Consider the following 13,853-nt stretch of genomic DNA (forward strand, 5'->3'; position numbering starts at 1 on the left):
AATCTAAACGCAAAAAAAGTCTAAACTATATCGGATTTTCATTGACTTTATCTAGAAGAATGAATCATAATTAGGGTAATGATTATAAAGTTTTTTTGTTTTTTTTAGAGCAACTTTGAATAAAATCCAAAATGTACAAATCGAGCATGCATTTTAACCTGCGCATTGAAGGAGAAAACATACTGTTATACTGCTATGTCTATACAGCTGACAATTTCAGTTTTTAAGTTTTCCATTAGTGTTCCGCTCGGCTGCTTTCAATATCTAGTAAGAAAAGTGCACTTCAGCTGACAAGCAAGTTCATAAGTCCAACTTACTGTGTACATCACCAAGAGGAAATCCAATTATTGCTGTCTGGGAATCCATGAGTTGATGTGGGAAATGGCCTGTGGAAGAAAATGCAAATCAAATGTTCTAAATGAGAAAAAACTAAACAAAAACTAATAATGTAATATATAAAATGTGTAAAATTGTATATATATTTTTTTTAATAAAATGATCTTCGTGAATCAGAGATAATTTTCAAAGTGAAGTAAAATAATCTACAAATCAAAATAAAATAAAATACATTAAAAAATGTCATAAAAAACACAAAATCCCAATCTAAAAGTCTCAAGTTGTTACAATTAATCAGACTAAGCATTAATCATCACTATTAATATACTTTTAATTTATAATTGCAATCATTATCTGGACTTCACAGACTTAAACACATGCTAGAAGATATTTTATAACAAAGACAGCAGCATAATTAAATAAAAATATTTTAAAAATAAATAAATTGTGATTTTCATCAATAATACACTATTTGTAAATATTCTCTATATAGACGCCTTCATTTACCACATTTCGACATTTATTTGTTCAAAAGGTTATTTAAAAATTCTACATGTGCAAACATAATCGTTTTTACTTGTTCACAACTAAAATAATATTTGGCCTGTCACAATAATAACTGTATTGACTTATTATAGCTCAATATTTATTTTCTGTAAATCAAATGTGCACAATGTCATTTTCTTGTAGAAAGATAATATTCGAGCTTAACCAGTAGTATCAGTAACTTCTATGACTTATTATAGATGCTAAATAAATACAAAAGTCTCATTTTCCTATTTATTGTGGGTCTTTTTTCCAATAATAATATGCATTTAGAAAAGAATATGTTTTTGTGTGTTTTGTCTTTTTCTTCTCTCTTTTCTTTCATTTAAAAAAAATATAGAAAAGGTTTTAATGGGTCTCCGTGACTTCAGTATTTTTCTGTAGCAGTATATTGCACTTTGAACTAGTTGGTTGCAGCCCTAATGGCAAATAAGCAGAGGGAACTACAAAGACCTTAATCCTTTGCACGTTTTATTAAGGTTTCAATGAAGCTAATCCCTCTCTCTCAACATGAAATAAAACACACGCTAAGAAGTCAAAGTTGTAATACCATGTTTAAAAATCAACCCTTTGCAGAACACTTTCCACAAACAAACAAAATACATACATGCATTTTCCAACTCTGGTCATATGGCTACAATTTGACCCCTGCGTTCTTGTCCCATTACTGGTCCGATTGCCCACGCATGACTCACTGGTTTGTTTGTAGTGGACTTTCTGACCAGTGCATTTGGGTGACACGCTGTTTTGCGCTGTGACGTTTTGCAGGTTTTTTCCGCGCATTCTGGCTAACATCGCTAACGGCGCTAATGCTACACTTCCTGTATGAGGTACGAGTCCGCAGGAAATGTTCGTTTATGTTATAGGCCTCATGTAAACACTACAGCGGGGAGGAAGTGAGTGTTGATGCCTTTTAACACTCACATGGCCCTTATTTCTTTGATCAAAAATGTCTGCACTGGCTCGGTTACACTGTACAAATGTAATCAAAAGAATCAAATTAAAATAAGTTGTCAATTGTGTAAAAAATGTGATGGAACAAGAGGCTGAGGAGGCTAAGGAGGGTTCTGCTGCTGCGGTGGAGGAGGGTTTGTTCTGAAATGGCTGGAAGCTGGAGTGGAGCAAGAGTGTATTTATATGAATCGCTGTGTAGATGGTCGTTTGGTTGTAGAGATCGACATATGTTTTTTTCTTGACGAAGTTTGTTGAGCAAATTTTTCATATTTTCCACAAATAACACAATATATAAAACTACTATAAACGTATCTGTATCTTCACGGTTCTCTCTGTGACTGGGTGGGTTTCCTCCGGGCGCTCCAGTTTCCCCCATCAACCCAAAGTATACACCGTAGATAAAATCCTAAGGACCTGACCAAGCTCAAGCTCTGGAGATGGGTCCCCAGTGATCTTGACAAGTTGGTCCAAAGGGCAGTGATTGAGAAAAGAAAACTTCCAGCATGTGTGCAACGAGCATGTCTTGTCTCTGCATTTTAATAACCTCATTACAACAAGGCAGGGATGACGAGATTTTGAATGACAAACCGGGCAAACAACATCATCTCGCATAATGAACATTGAAGTGGAGATTGGACCAGAAAGACTATAGTACAAAGCTGCATCCTTTTCTTTACGGGTAGATCTCTACGGTAACCCAGTCAAAACCTGTTAAACCTGATAAAAGGACAGCTCTTTGACCGATTAGATGGGAATTTGATTTGGTGTTTTGAATTTGAGAATAGTAATGTGCGGTGTGAAGAGAGGCAGGATGTCCACAGTCCGAGTGGTGCTTCTGCAGGATGTGAGCAGCAGATTGGCTTATTATTACAGACATCTGACCAAACACAGAGTTCCCCCAGGAGAGTCCCATTATCACTGGGTTCAGGAAGGGCATCTGGGGCACTGCCAACATTTTATAAGACTGGAAGAGTATTATAAAACTGTTTTTCCTAGGTCTTTTTTCTGACATGGACAAATGTTTTACTGTTCATTTATTGTCCATTGTCCAGGGCACTCACTTTATGTTTGGTGAGGAATCTTCTTTTGCATAATTATAAAAACAAGAGTATTTGTGCTCATTATGGCAGTTTATAAGTACAGAATGATAAATATATAAAGTTGTACGTAAGTTAGAGGAGCACTTTTGGTCGAGGGCCCACCACCTACACCTATTTGTCTTCTCTTTGTAGCTATTTATGTTCCACTGAGGCAAGCAGGTCAGATCTGTGGAGAGGCGACTACGCTCACAATAATAATGCATGTTTTTCGAGGTATTTTTGAGCAATAAAAACGTGTGAAAAATGTAATGAAATAAACAAACAAAACAACGCTTTGTGCAGAACTGTTTTTAATCTACATTTGGACACTGTAGAGGCCCGTCTGAGATATTCAGATTTGAGCTCCATAAAACTCAAACGCTGGTTGATGATACAGAAAAATAAATACAAGGACAAATTTTGACCTTTCTTGAACAGTTTAGAATGATCTTGAGCATTATAGAACTACCAGAAAATCTTTAGCCAAGATGGCGCTGCAGACGGATGCCCTGGCTTTCTGGTTTATCCTTCACATTTTATTTTGCGTGCTGTTATTTGATCTATTTTAGCATAGTTTATACTTTTTTACTATTCTTATTATTTTACACTGTTTTATGTTGCACCTTAACGTTGAAACAAGTTCCTAGTTTGTGAATTGTTTAGTGACAATGGCAATAAGATTCTGATTCTGAGAGGACCAGATGGTAACACCAAGAAAGTATTCATATTTTGAAAACAGTTTTTATTAGTGCTGTCAATTGATTTGATCAGATTAATTACACTTTTGAAATGTGATTAGTCTCATTGTGCACATTTTAAAATGTAATTAAAGCCGCAAGCGGCATCCAACGGCCCTCGCGGGCCGCCGGCCTTCCGACTCTGCACTTTCGACTTGATAAAGATGGCGCCCTTATTGTGTTGAATTAAAAAAGAACTTGACAGACGGCGACACATTGGACATGGCCAATCCAGTGCAAATGAACACAAGTGTCAGTCAAATTTGCTGCGCCGCCGCACAGAGACCGTAGCACTTAGAATATAAATATGGATAACTTTTGATGCCCCGCTTGTGTAGATGATATTTCCCAAAGTAAAGCTTGATCGAGCTATTGCCCACGGAGGAGTTTGTTAAAGTGTGAAGCGTAAATGTGAACATTTCAAAGATTTGGCGTTTCCCCATTTGTGACAGTATATTTGCAGCTCCACGGCACAGAGACCGTACCACTTAAAATCAAAATATGGATAACTTTTGATGCCCCACTTGTGTAGATAATTTCCCCCAAATATGAACTTGATCGGGCAATCGCCCTAGGAGGAGTTCGTTAAAGTGTGAAGCGTAAAAATGTGGTGATTTGAGCGATTCTGCGATTTTCCCATAAGGATAACATGGGATGTTTCTGTCATCGCTACGGTTACGCCGTACAAAATATGACTTTGGCTCTCATACTTTAATGATCAGGATGGCAAATTAGAATTTTGTTCAAAATATCATGTCATTTGGAAAAACTCTATTGTTTATAGGCCACTCTGAAGGCCAAATAGTCAGAATTCTGTGAAACGTTTGCGGCTCCGTCGCACAGAGACCGTAAAAGCTATCCTTAAAATTTTGATAACTTTAGATGCCCCACTTGTCTAGAAGACGTACACCGATTTTGAGGTTGGTGGGCAAAACGCACTAGGAGGAGTTCGTTAAAGTGTGAAACAGAAAAATGTGGATATTTGAGACATTTTGCGGTTTTCCCATAGGGATAACATGGGAGGTTTCTGTCATCGCTACGACTACGCCGTAAAAATTAAGGCATTTGTCTGATTGGCTTTTTTGATCGGGACGGTAAAATAGAATTTTGGGTAAAGTTTAGAACATTTTGGTAAAACTAATTTTTGACCTTCAATGTTAATTTAAAGGTCACTCTGTAGGGGGCGCTATCGTGCCCATTTCAATTTTGTCATCATAAACTGGTCCAAACTAGAAAGTTTAACAACTGATTCAAATATGGTCCTAATCGGACTCGTTTTGATCAAATGGGAGCAATTTTTAGATTAGCAATAAGTGGTCCAACTTTGCGGCTGCGCCGCACACAGAGCGTAAAAGGTATACCAAAAATTTGGATAACTTTAGATGCCCCACTTGTCCAGAGGACGTACGCCGATTTTGAAGTTGGTGGGCAAAACGCCCTAGGAGGAGTTCGTCAAAGTTTGACGTGAACAAAATGGCTAACTCAGCTTGTTTTCATTTTCAAAGGAAGATGGCGGGCATAGGGTAAGTCTGGGGGCGTGGCCACAATGATATATATTTTTTGTCCTCACGAGAGGAATGCGTGTCCCGAATTTCGTAGCTCTACGACAAAGTTGACCTCGGGGCGTCTCCCATAGGCGCAATGTATTTTGACTTTTGTCGGTGGCGCTGTCGCGCCATTTTTTGACGAAAAAAAAAATGGCCCAGAAAAAATCTAATTTTTCGCTGATTCTGAATTTTGGGCAAAGTTTGGTGAGTTTTTGAGCATGTTCAGGGGGTCAAATTAGAGCTCAAAGCGCAGAAGAAGAACAATAAAAAAAATAAAAATAATAATATTTTTAGCAAAAACAATATAGCCGTTTCCACTACAACAACAAATGATACATCGTTTGAAAGCTCTAAGCCTTCCCGATGCCGCCATGGGGTGGAATCATCATTACGAGCGCTTACGCGCTCGTCACTCCCTATTCCGTCGGGATGCCCCGCCCACTCCCCATAGACTTCCATTGATTTGAGCAGATACAAGCATGACCCATGCCTGCGGCATGGATTCTCACGTACGGGACGATGCCAGGAGGGTTTTTGGAGGAATGCAGCGCTTCGCGCTGCTGTTGTCAACAATTACTGAATGGGCTACGCCCATTCACTAATTGTTGACTATTTCTGTCATAGCAGGAGTAAGTATGCATGATCCATGCCTTCGGCATGGGCTAGTTCACTGTACTTGCCAGACAGTTGCAACGCTGCCTTCGGCAGCGTTGCGGGAGCAATAGGCCCTCCGCCCTGCTGGGGCTCGGGCCTAATTACTTAAATGTCTATTTTGAAGTATTTTCTCAATCCAATTTGTAGCATCCAGTTACCAATCACCAATTAAATCCTGAATCTGTGTGGCTACATGTTTCAGGTAAAGGTACATGTTGTGGCTTTTAAGGGTCAGCTCAAAACCTTTTTATTTAGTCGAGCCTTTTAATTGCATTTGCTTTAGGGACTGATTGACTGTATATTGTTGTATGTGTATTGCTCACTGTAAGTTTTTTGTGTTTTTATTGTTTTATTCTGTGTTTTTGTGAAGCACTTTGTGACTTCTGTCTGTGAAAGGTGCTATACAAATAAAATGTACTTACTTACTTACATGTTTAGTGGGTTCAAGCCCCATAATAAGTGTAACGCTCTTATGGAGACAGATGTAGCTGCTGGTGTTGGCATCTACAAGTGTTCTGTTGTTGTTTGGTGAACTGTTTGGCTGATTTCACTTGTTTTAGCTCTCACACGCAAGTTTTATTTCCATCACAGAGCGCACGGCACTCTGTTCAACTCCAGCTCTGCGCCGGTCTTGGTTTGATCTGCAGTGCGAATAAAAGCCACACTCTCGACCGCTCTGTACTCGTAAACATCCACAGATCACTCAGCGGCTGATGTTGACCAGCACGGGGCAGCGAGGAGTGGGACGGCTTTGCTTCGCTCTGCAGAACTAAGTAAAGACGCCGCAGAGCTCTGGAGTCGAACAACGTACGCTCCTTCGCAAAAATAAAACTTCTGTGTGTGGTCAGATTTACAGACTTTATGAGTAACCACGTGATTCAGCACTGCTCCTCCCTGTGTAATCTAAAAGAGCTTTGACCGCCCTAGTTTTTATTACAATTGTGGCCTCTAAGCATCTCTCAGTGTTTAGTATTGAGCCTATTCCTTAGTGTCAAAATTAAGTTTGAAATGTTTATAGCCTGACAACATAAATGTCCAGTGTGTTTGAAGCCCTGCAGAATAGATTTATGATCTGTAATTTTTGCTGGTGAACTCTTTAGTTCCTATATTTGCATATGCATGGTTGAGTCTACTGTTTTTAAGATACTGTTGAATACCCTAAACATGGTTAAGAGCTTCAAAGTCAGTTAAACTAAAGATTCCGTCATAATGGCTCTGCGGACCACCCAAACCCTAGAATGGCATTTATCATCAGAGGGACAGATCAGCTGACCTCTCGTCCATCTCCTATCACACACGTCTAAGGCTCATTTACTTTACATATAGAGCTTGCATTTGCACATGTGTTTAATACATCGGACAGACGCATGTTTTAGTGCATCCTGGTGGAGTCATTAAATGCCTCTTGAGTTAAATGCAAGCGTGTGAGTCAGCAGAGAGAGTGCGTGGTAAATGGGTTAGTTCTAAATCAGATTAGAGAGCCATAGTGTGGAAGTGGGACAGCGTATGCATTACATAAGAGGGCGCAGCATTTTAGGGTGACCAGTGGGAGTCTGAGGTCATAGGTTTTAAACATCAAAAGATATCCAAAATGTTTTTGTACTGCATTACAAATATAACTCATAGGAGCCGGTTTCTGTAGATGTCATTTTAGTACATTGACAAATATTTATTGGTAGATATCAATTTGGTAAATACATTGTTTGTATGGTGTATGGTTTATTGGAGTATCTAGAAAATATTGCATTCCCTCTTCATTGTGGTATTTGTGTGAAAAGTTTTTCATAGAAAGATCCAAACGACGATTGTATTTGATCTTGTTTGGTCAGAATTGCATTATTCTGTTTGACTCGTATTTTAGAAATTGTTCTCTCAGTCTGTTGTTTTCTAAGATAGCAATTTAGAGAATTTTGAACCACGTCCTTAATATATTTGTTTGTTAGTATATTTGGAGCTGATATGGACAGAAGATAGAGCAGAAGACCTCTGAATATTTTCCTTTGACGTAGGCCTGGCTGATTTTGCCCACGAAAAATTTTCAAAAATTCGAAAAAAAAAAAAAAAGAAGAAAATTGTCAAAACATATATTTTTTCTATTTAAGTTGTAGCGCAGTAAATCATTTGTCGCTTTTGGTCACAATGGTTACGCTCTTTGTCCACTGCCCTGCTGCTGTTTACACGGAAGCCCAGAGGAACATGCTATGGGGGAGTGGGGGAAATAAAATAAGATCGAGATGAACCCCATTTAGATAAGATAAGATAAGATAAGATAAGATATGAATCGATCAAATAGATTTATTGCCCATCCCTACTTTGACGTCACTAATCTGGGATATTTGAAACCGAGTGATTTCCAAGGCTAAAAATAAAAGCAGTCGAGATGAGCTCGTAAAGAGGATTAATGAAATGGAAGAATGTCAAAACATGGGTGAAAGCTCAAAAAAGTCAATTTTGCATAATTATGTGTCCTTTAATCTTAGTAACCAATAAAAACCACATGACACCAAAAAATATGATTCTAATAAAATGACAAATATGACATTATCGATGCTCAAGTCATCAGTCTCCAAGTATATGTTTTTTATTTGCATGTAGCATTTGTTTTCAGTATGACAAATGCATTCTAAAGAAGTAATTACCAGAAACCCTTACAATAAAACTACATAAAATGATAAAGACCTCATTTAGAAAAGGTTATGCATAAATCCACTATATTTACCAAGTAATTGACAGCTTTTTAAACCAATCAAACGCGTGCGTACATTTTCCATTGTAAACTGGCCTCTGAAAGTGTCTATAATCTTGTTTTTGTACTAAATAAATGCACATGAGTCAGCACTGTGAGTATCTGAAGTGCCTTACAAATGGGTTGGTTCTGAACCAGGTTATGGAGCCATACGAGGTGTAAGTGGGGCAGCGTATGATTACATAACCGCAGCGGCGTGTTGCTGGGCCGATTTGCTGCCATATTTATTTTTATCATGGTTTAGCGCCGGAGGCTGAGAGGAGGAGAGAGGGAAGTGAGGGAGACAGAGGGAGACAGAGGAGGGAGATGGTGAAAGAAGGGATGCCATAAAAGTGACTCAAATTCGATGCTCACTCTCTACTGCAGATTTCTTGTTAATTTAATCCCGTTGCATATATTGTGTTTGTAATTAACTGATCAAATTTAATGGATGACAATATTCAATTTAAAACGCCACAGGCCATCCAAAAACAAAAGAACTCCACACCACTAAACCTTAAAGTGCACTAACTCCTAATGCAAAGCTGTTTCATTACACATTGATCAATGCGACTATTTATTTACCATTTGCAATAACTAAGAACTCATTTACTTTTTAAGATAGACTCCGACTCTCATGGCCAAATGTGACTCACTATTTGGGTTTCATAAAGCTCACTCCGAGTCTCACTCAGTCGCTATGGCAATTTAGACATGGAACTTAGACTGGTCTGAAGCAGGCTTAAAGGCAGGCTGAGTCTGATGTGAGCTTCCATTCATTTTCCATGTAGCCCAGCGAAGGGAGGAAGATTAGAGGAAGTGACGAGGAGTGCGGTGCGATTCAGACGACCAGAGCGCAGCAGAGTTGAACTAAATTCAACTTTATGCAAATTCAGAGTGAGTTCGCTGAGGTGAAAGTTACTCAGCGAACACCTTTTAACAAACACTTGCAAGGAATTGGTTGAGGCACAAAACACGCTCCTAATCAGCCCCTCCCTTTGATAACTTCCTGTAGAAGGATGGGAGACACGAGAGGGAACAGGGCTCAGGAAGGCGGGTTTGTCGCCGCTGGTGTTAGTGCAGTGTTGGTGGAGGTGGACTCCATCAGGCTGTATCTTTGCCTCGTGGGTAGTCAAAGCTGCACTTACAGTATTTAGTAAGACTGGGCTGAGTGCAGCTGGGACCGTCCTGAGTGAGACTGGTGAAACTGACCAGGCCTGAACCATTTGTTTATGCTCAGTCAAGAGAGAAGTCGGGCAGTATGTCTTTACTGAACACGTTTTATGAACCAGCCCTCAGATCACAAAATATGCGATACATTCCTCAACACAAGTAATAACCCTAAAACCACCTAGACACTTAAAGCTGACTCACTTCTGTAACTGACAAAACTGTCCAGGAGACCATCACCCGTCTGAATTCATCTATGTGCTGTTACGCACCAGATTTCTAAAGTGCTGAACAGTTAGCACAACTCACTCACATAGTTAACATGTTGCTTCAATCTGGAACTTTCCCAAGGGCTTTGAAAACTGTAGTCATAAAGCCATAAAGTAGTCTTGATGTCGCAGTACTGAGTCATTACCTGCCCATCTCTAATCTGCCATTTTTGGTCCTCAAAAAGGTTTGCTCACATACTTCCTTTTGATAAACAGCTTATTCGATTTTCCAGTCAGGTTTAGACCTCACCACAGCTCTGAAACTGCTCTGGTCAAAGGGACAAATGAAATCCGCCTGAACACTGATGCAGGCAAAGCCTCAGTCTTAATTCTTTTAGAAATGAGTGCTGCTTTTGACACTGTCAGTCATGAGATCTAGAGGACTGGGTGGGCATCACCGGCACTGCCCTAAATTGGTCCATTCTGGAAGACAGGATAGACTTTGTTGAAATTGGTAACTGTGTCTCAAACCACATGCCCCTAACCTGTGGTGTGCCCCAAGGGTCAATCCTGGGACCCCTTCTGTTCAACCTCTACATGCTGCCGTTTGGTCAACTCATATGCAGTGAAAACGTGTCCTATAACAATTATGCAGATGAAACTCACTTCAGCATGAGTACAGGGTGAAATTCAGCGCTTTATTTGTAGTTTGTTCAAGTTCCTATGTAAAAGTGAAGGCAATAGTTTGATTTTCAACACGTCAAAGTGACGTACTGCCTTCCGAATTTTCCGTCACAGCTGAAAAAAATCTGTCAGTGACAGAATTTTAGGGTTAATGTAACCTCTGCTTCAGCACAAACTAACAGACTGCACCCGCAACATCAATCAGATACAATCCAAGACTCCACATTCCACAATGACCCAAACCTCAACAGTGAAAATGCATAACTTATGTCGAAATGGCTGCCTTTTGTGAGTGAGACGTCAGTGGTGTTGAGCCAGGAGACAGTCCACAAGTGGACTATTGCTCCGCTAGCCTTCAGTATTCAGACTGTCCTCACTCAAACACTAATTACATTTTATTTACCGGTAGTCCAACTGAAGATGACTTTTGACCTTGTAATTGTGGTTGGAAAATATTTTGAACGATTTGTCAGTGCTGGATTAGATGTTTGAGTAGGTTCTTATTAGTGATGTCTAAAAGAAGTTTATTGTATCCGATTGGTAACCCTTCAGACTTTTTGTGAAATTATAAGCCTATAGCCTATTTTTGTCGCTAAATTTGTTGAAATTTATTGACATAATCACACATTTCCATTTCTCTTCCCAAACCTCTTTGTGAGCATGCATTCGAGGGTTTTTGGTCAGTAAATTTCTTTGTAGATTTTAATGAAAAGAAATGTTGCAGCTGCTCAGAATAGTGTTGTCTCACGATTGGTTTCACTTCATGGCTTTGTGATTCCAGTATTTGCTGCTCACCCAGGTTAAAAATAGGCTCTTAATCGCCCATCTCTGCCTGTGTTTTCTGCTAAATGCCGCCGTCTTTCATTCCAATCAAACTAAACTGGCTTTCAATGCTTTTATCTGTTGCATTTCCTCAATCAGACGTAGCCTAAACTGTCTCCACTTTCCCCTCCACGCCCAGAACGTGCAGCTGAGCAATCAGGCCCATGGAGCTCTGAAGAGAACATCACTGACTCAAATATATGTGCTTTCCTGTTTGTTCTAATGGTAGTTCATATGTTGAGAAAGTGGATATTATCTGGATACTAAGCCGTTCCAAAATTAGATGAATGATCTTGGTTAGTTAAACGTTACCCAATATGCATACATTTTAAGACCTTTTTGACCAGCAATCAACACGATATAACAGTTTTACAAGAAGAACTGCTGGACTCTGGTTATTAGAATACTCAAAATCCCCCCCAAAAATGAAGTAATACATACATACTACAGTATTAATAATTAACTGATCTATTTTTTACAGTATTTACAGGTTAAAAATGTCTGTTAATGTGCTTTTTTCTATTACCAAGTTCTAGCCAGTTCTAGCCTCTAAATATATTTGTAGATGAAGTGTGTGTCTGGAAAAATAATGTAAAATACAATTGTAAATACGGATCTGTTATCACGTACTATGTTGCACTTCATTTTTGCTTCCATTTCTGAATTTAGAATGTATTGAATGTATAAAATTCCAATACACACTTCCGGATACTTACTTATGAAGCGCTCGTGCCAAAGTTGCAGTGAAGGCAATTTGAGCTAAAATGAACAGAAGCTAAAGTATATAGACCTGAAAAGAGATTTATGGATTACCACTTGCTGAAAATGTTTTTTTATTTTGACGGTGCAACTCAAACTGGTTTAGAGTTTCATAAATAGAGTGAAGAAAGGGAGACAATGGCTGAGGTTTAGTCAGTTCTCACGCCACAGTAAAACGCTGTAATCAAATGTCTTTTCAAAACACGCCAGAGAAAGTGCAAGTACTGATTTCACTGCTTTAATTAGAAGGCACTAGGCAGTCCTGGAAAAACACATTTCTAGTAACTAATTTAGTGTAATTAAATGGAAGGAACCAGGAGCATGTGTAAAGTTTGTCACCTGCTCTTTACCTCCCAGAAGTGAAAGTGAAGTGCTTTTTTTGTCTCTAAAATCTTGAATGCTGGGAATAAAGATGAAAAACAACTCTTTTTTAAAATCCTTTGGCGACATATAGTGAGTTGGAGGATGTTTTGTGGGTGCAGTGTCTTGCTTTATGAGGATGGAACAAAAACCCTCTTCTTGGTGGGTTGTGCTTGTGGTACTGTACATAAAATGAACCACATAAACGCAGAAATATCACTTTATAGCCTTGTTTCGGTGACTATACTAGATGTTTTTGTCCTGTTGAGGTCATTTTATAAAGTTTTAATTACAGATGATATACACAATATTTCAATAGCTCTAAAACAATAACAATATTCCTTTTTAAGACGTATCTTCCACATCTAGTACCTCGATACAGATACAGATGCAGTCTCCATATAATTGGGTGTAATATTGTGACATCCTACCAGTGTATATCAGTCAATTCAATCAAACTGGACCAAATTATATATTCTTTTGGCACTGCTTATTTAATCTGATTCAACCTTCGATGGTCATGGTGAGAGACTGACATTGTGCACATTACTATTATTACTTTTATTCTAATGAAGTGTTTTTATGTTTACTATATTGGTGTAATAAACTGTACAAGTTAAACAATCACAGTGATGGCAGGTTGCTACAGTGATTGTCCACAGAGTCCAGAGTGGATGGTTCTGTCTTTCTTTCAAATGATTAATAAGAGCTAAAACACCTCATTTAAACGCTCAACTGTCTGTGAAGAAAGTGTTTTTGTTTTGTTTTTTTAAGCCAACGAAGCCATCGCGCGCCAAACTTCAGGACTATTTTTAGCTTCGTGCGCAGCCTGGTTTAAAGCGCTGGCAGAGTTTCCACTGTGTTTTGGACGCTTTAGTTTGTGGGCACTTTTGCTCGTCCGTCCATTGGAGTCTGCGGAATGAAGCTTTTCCTCAACGCTTTCTGACATCTTCCCAAATTCCTCCTCTTCTAGTTTGACCAATGGTGTAGCAGTACCGACAATTAGATTAACCAGATTTATGGATATTTAATAGTCTATGTTTTATATTTTGAAAAAGCTTTGTCTCGAAATGTCACAAACACTTGCAGTTTAGCTCACGTTCTTGCCCATGTGTTATGATTATGAAAATGAAACAGCCTCCAATTACATAGCTCGGAGTCATAAAATGTGATATAATAAGCTCATAAAAGTACAGGCGAGTGTGTTTGGTGCTCTGTCACTGTGCCAGGCCTTGTTACTGAACGACGGAAAACATATCCTAACAGCTAGC

At 38.9% G+C, this 13,853-nt stretch overlaps 1 protein-coding gene across 3 annotated transcripts in view; it reads left to right on the forward strand.

Annotated features, from left to right (window-relative positions):
* The window catches only part of LOC140361706 (nck-associated protein 5-like), a 246,145-nt gene that overhangs the window by 25,371 nt on the left and 206,921 nt on the right, over window positions 1-13,853 (forward strand). The gene's annotated exons all lie outside the window — the stretch shown is intronic.

This window comes from Eucyclogobius newberryi, unplaced genomic scaffold, assembly GCF_026437365.1.
Source record: "Eucyclogobius newberryi isolate DKJ021-1_F unplaced genomic scaffold, fEucNew1.0.hap1 SCAF_1, whole genome shotgun sequence".
In the NCBI taxonomy this organism is placed as follows: Eukaryota; Metazoa; Chordata; class Actinopteri; order Gobiiformes; family Gobiidae; genus Eucyclogobius; species Eucyclogobius newberryi.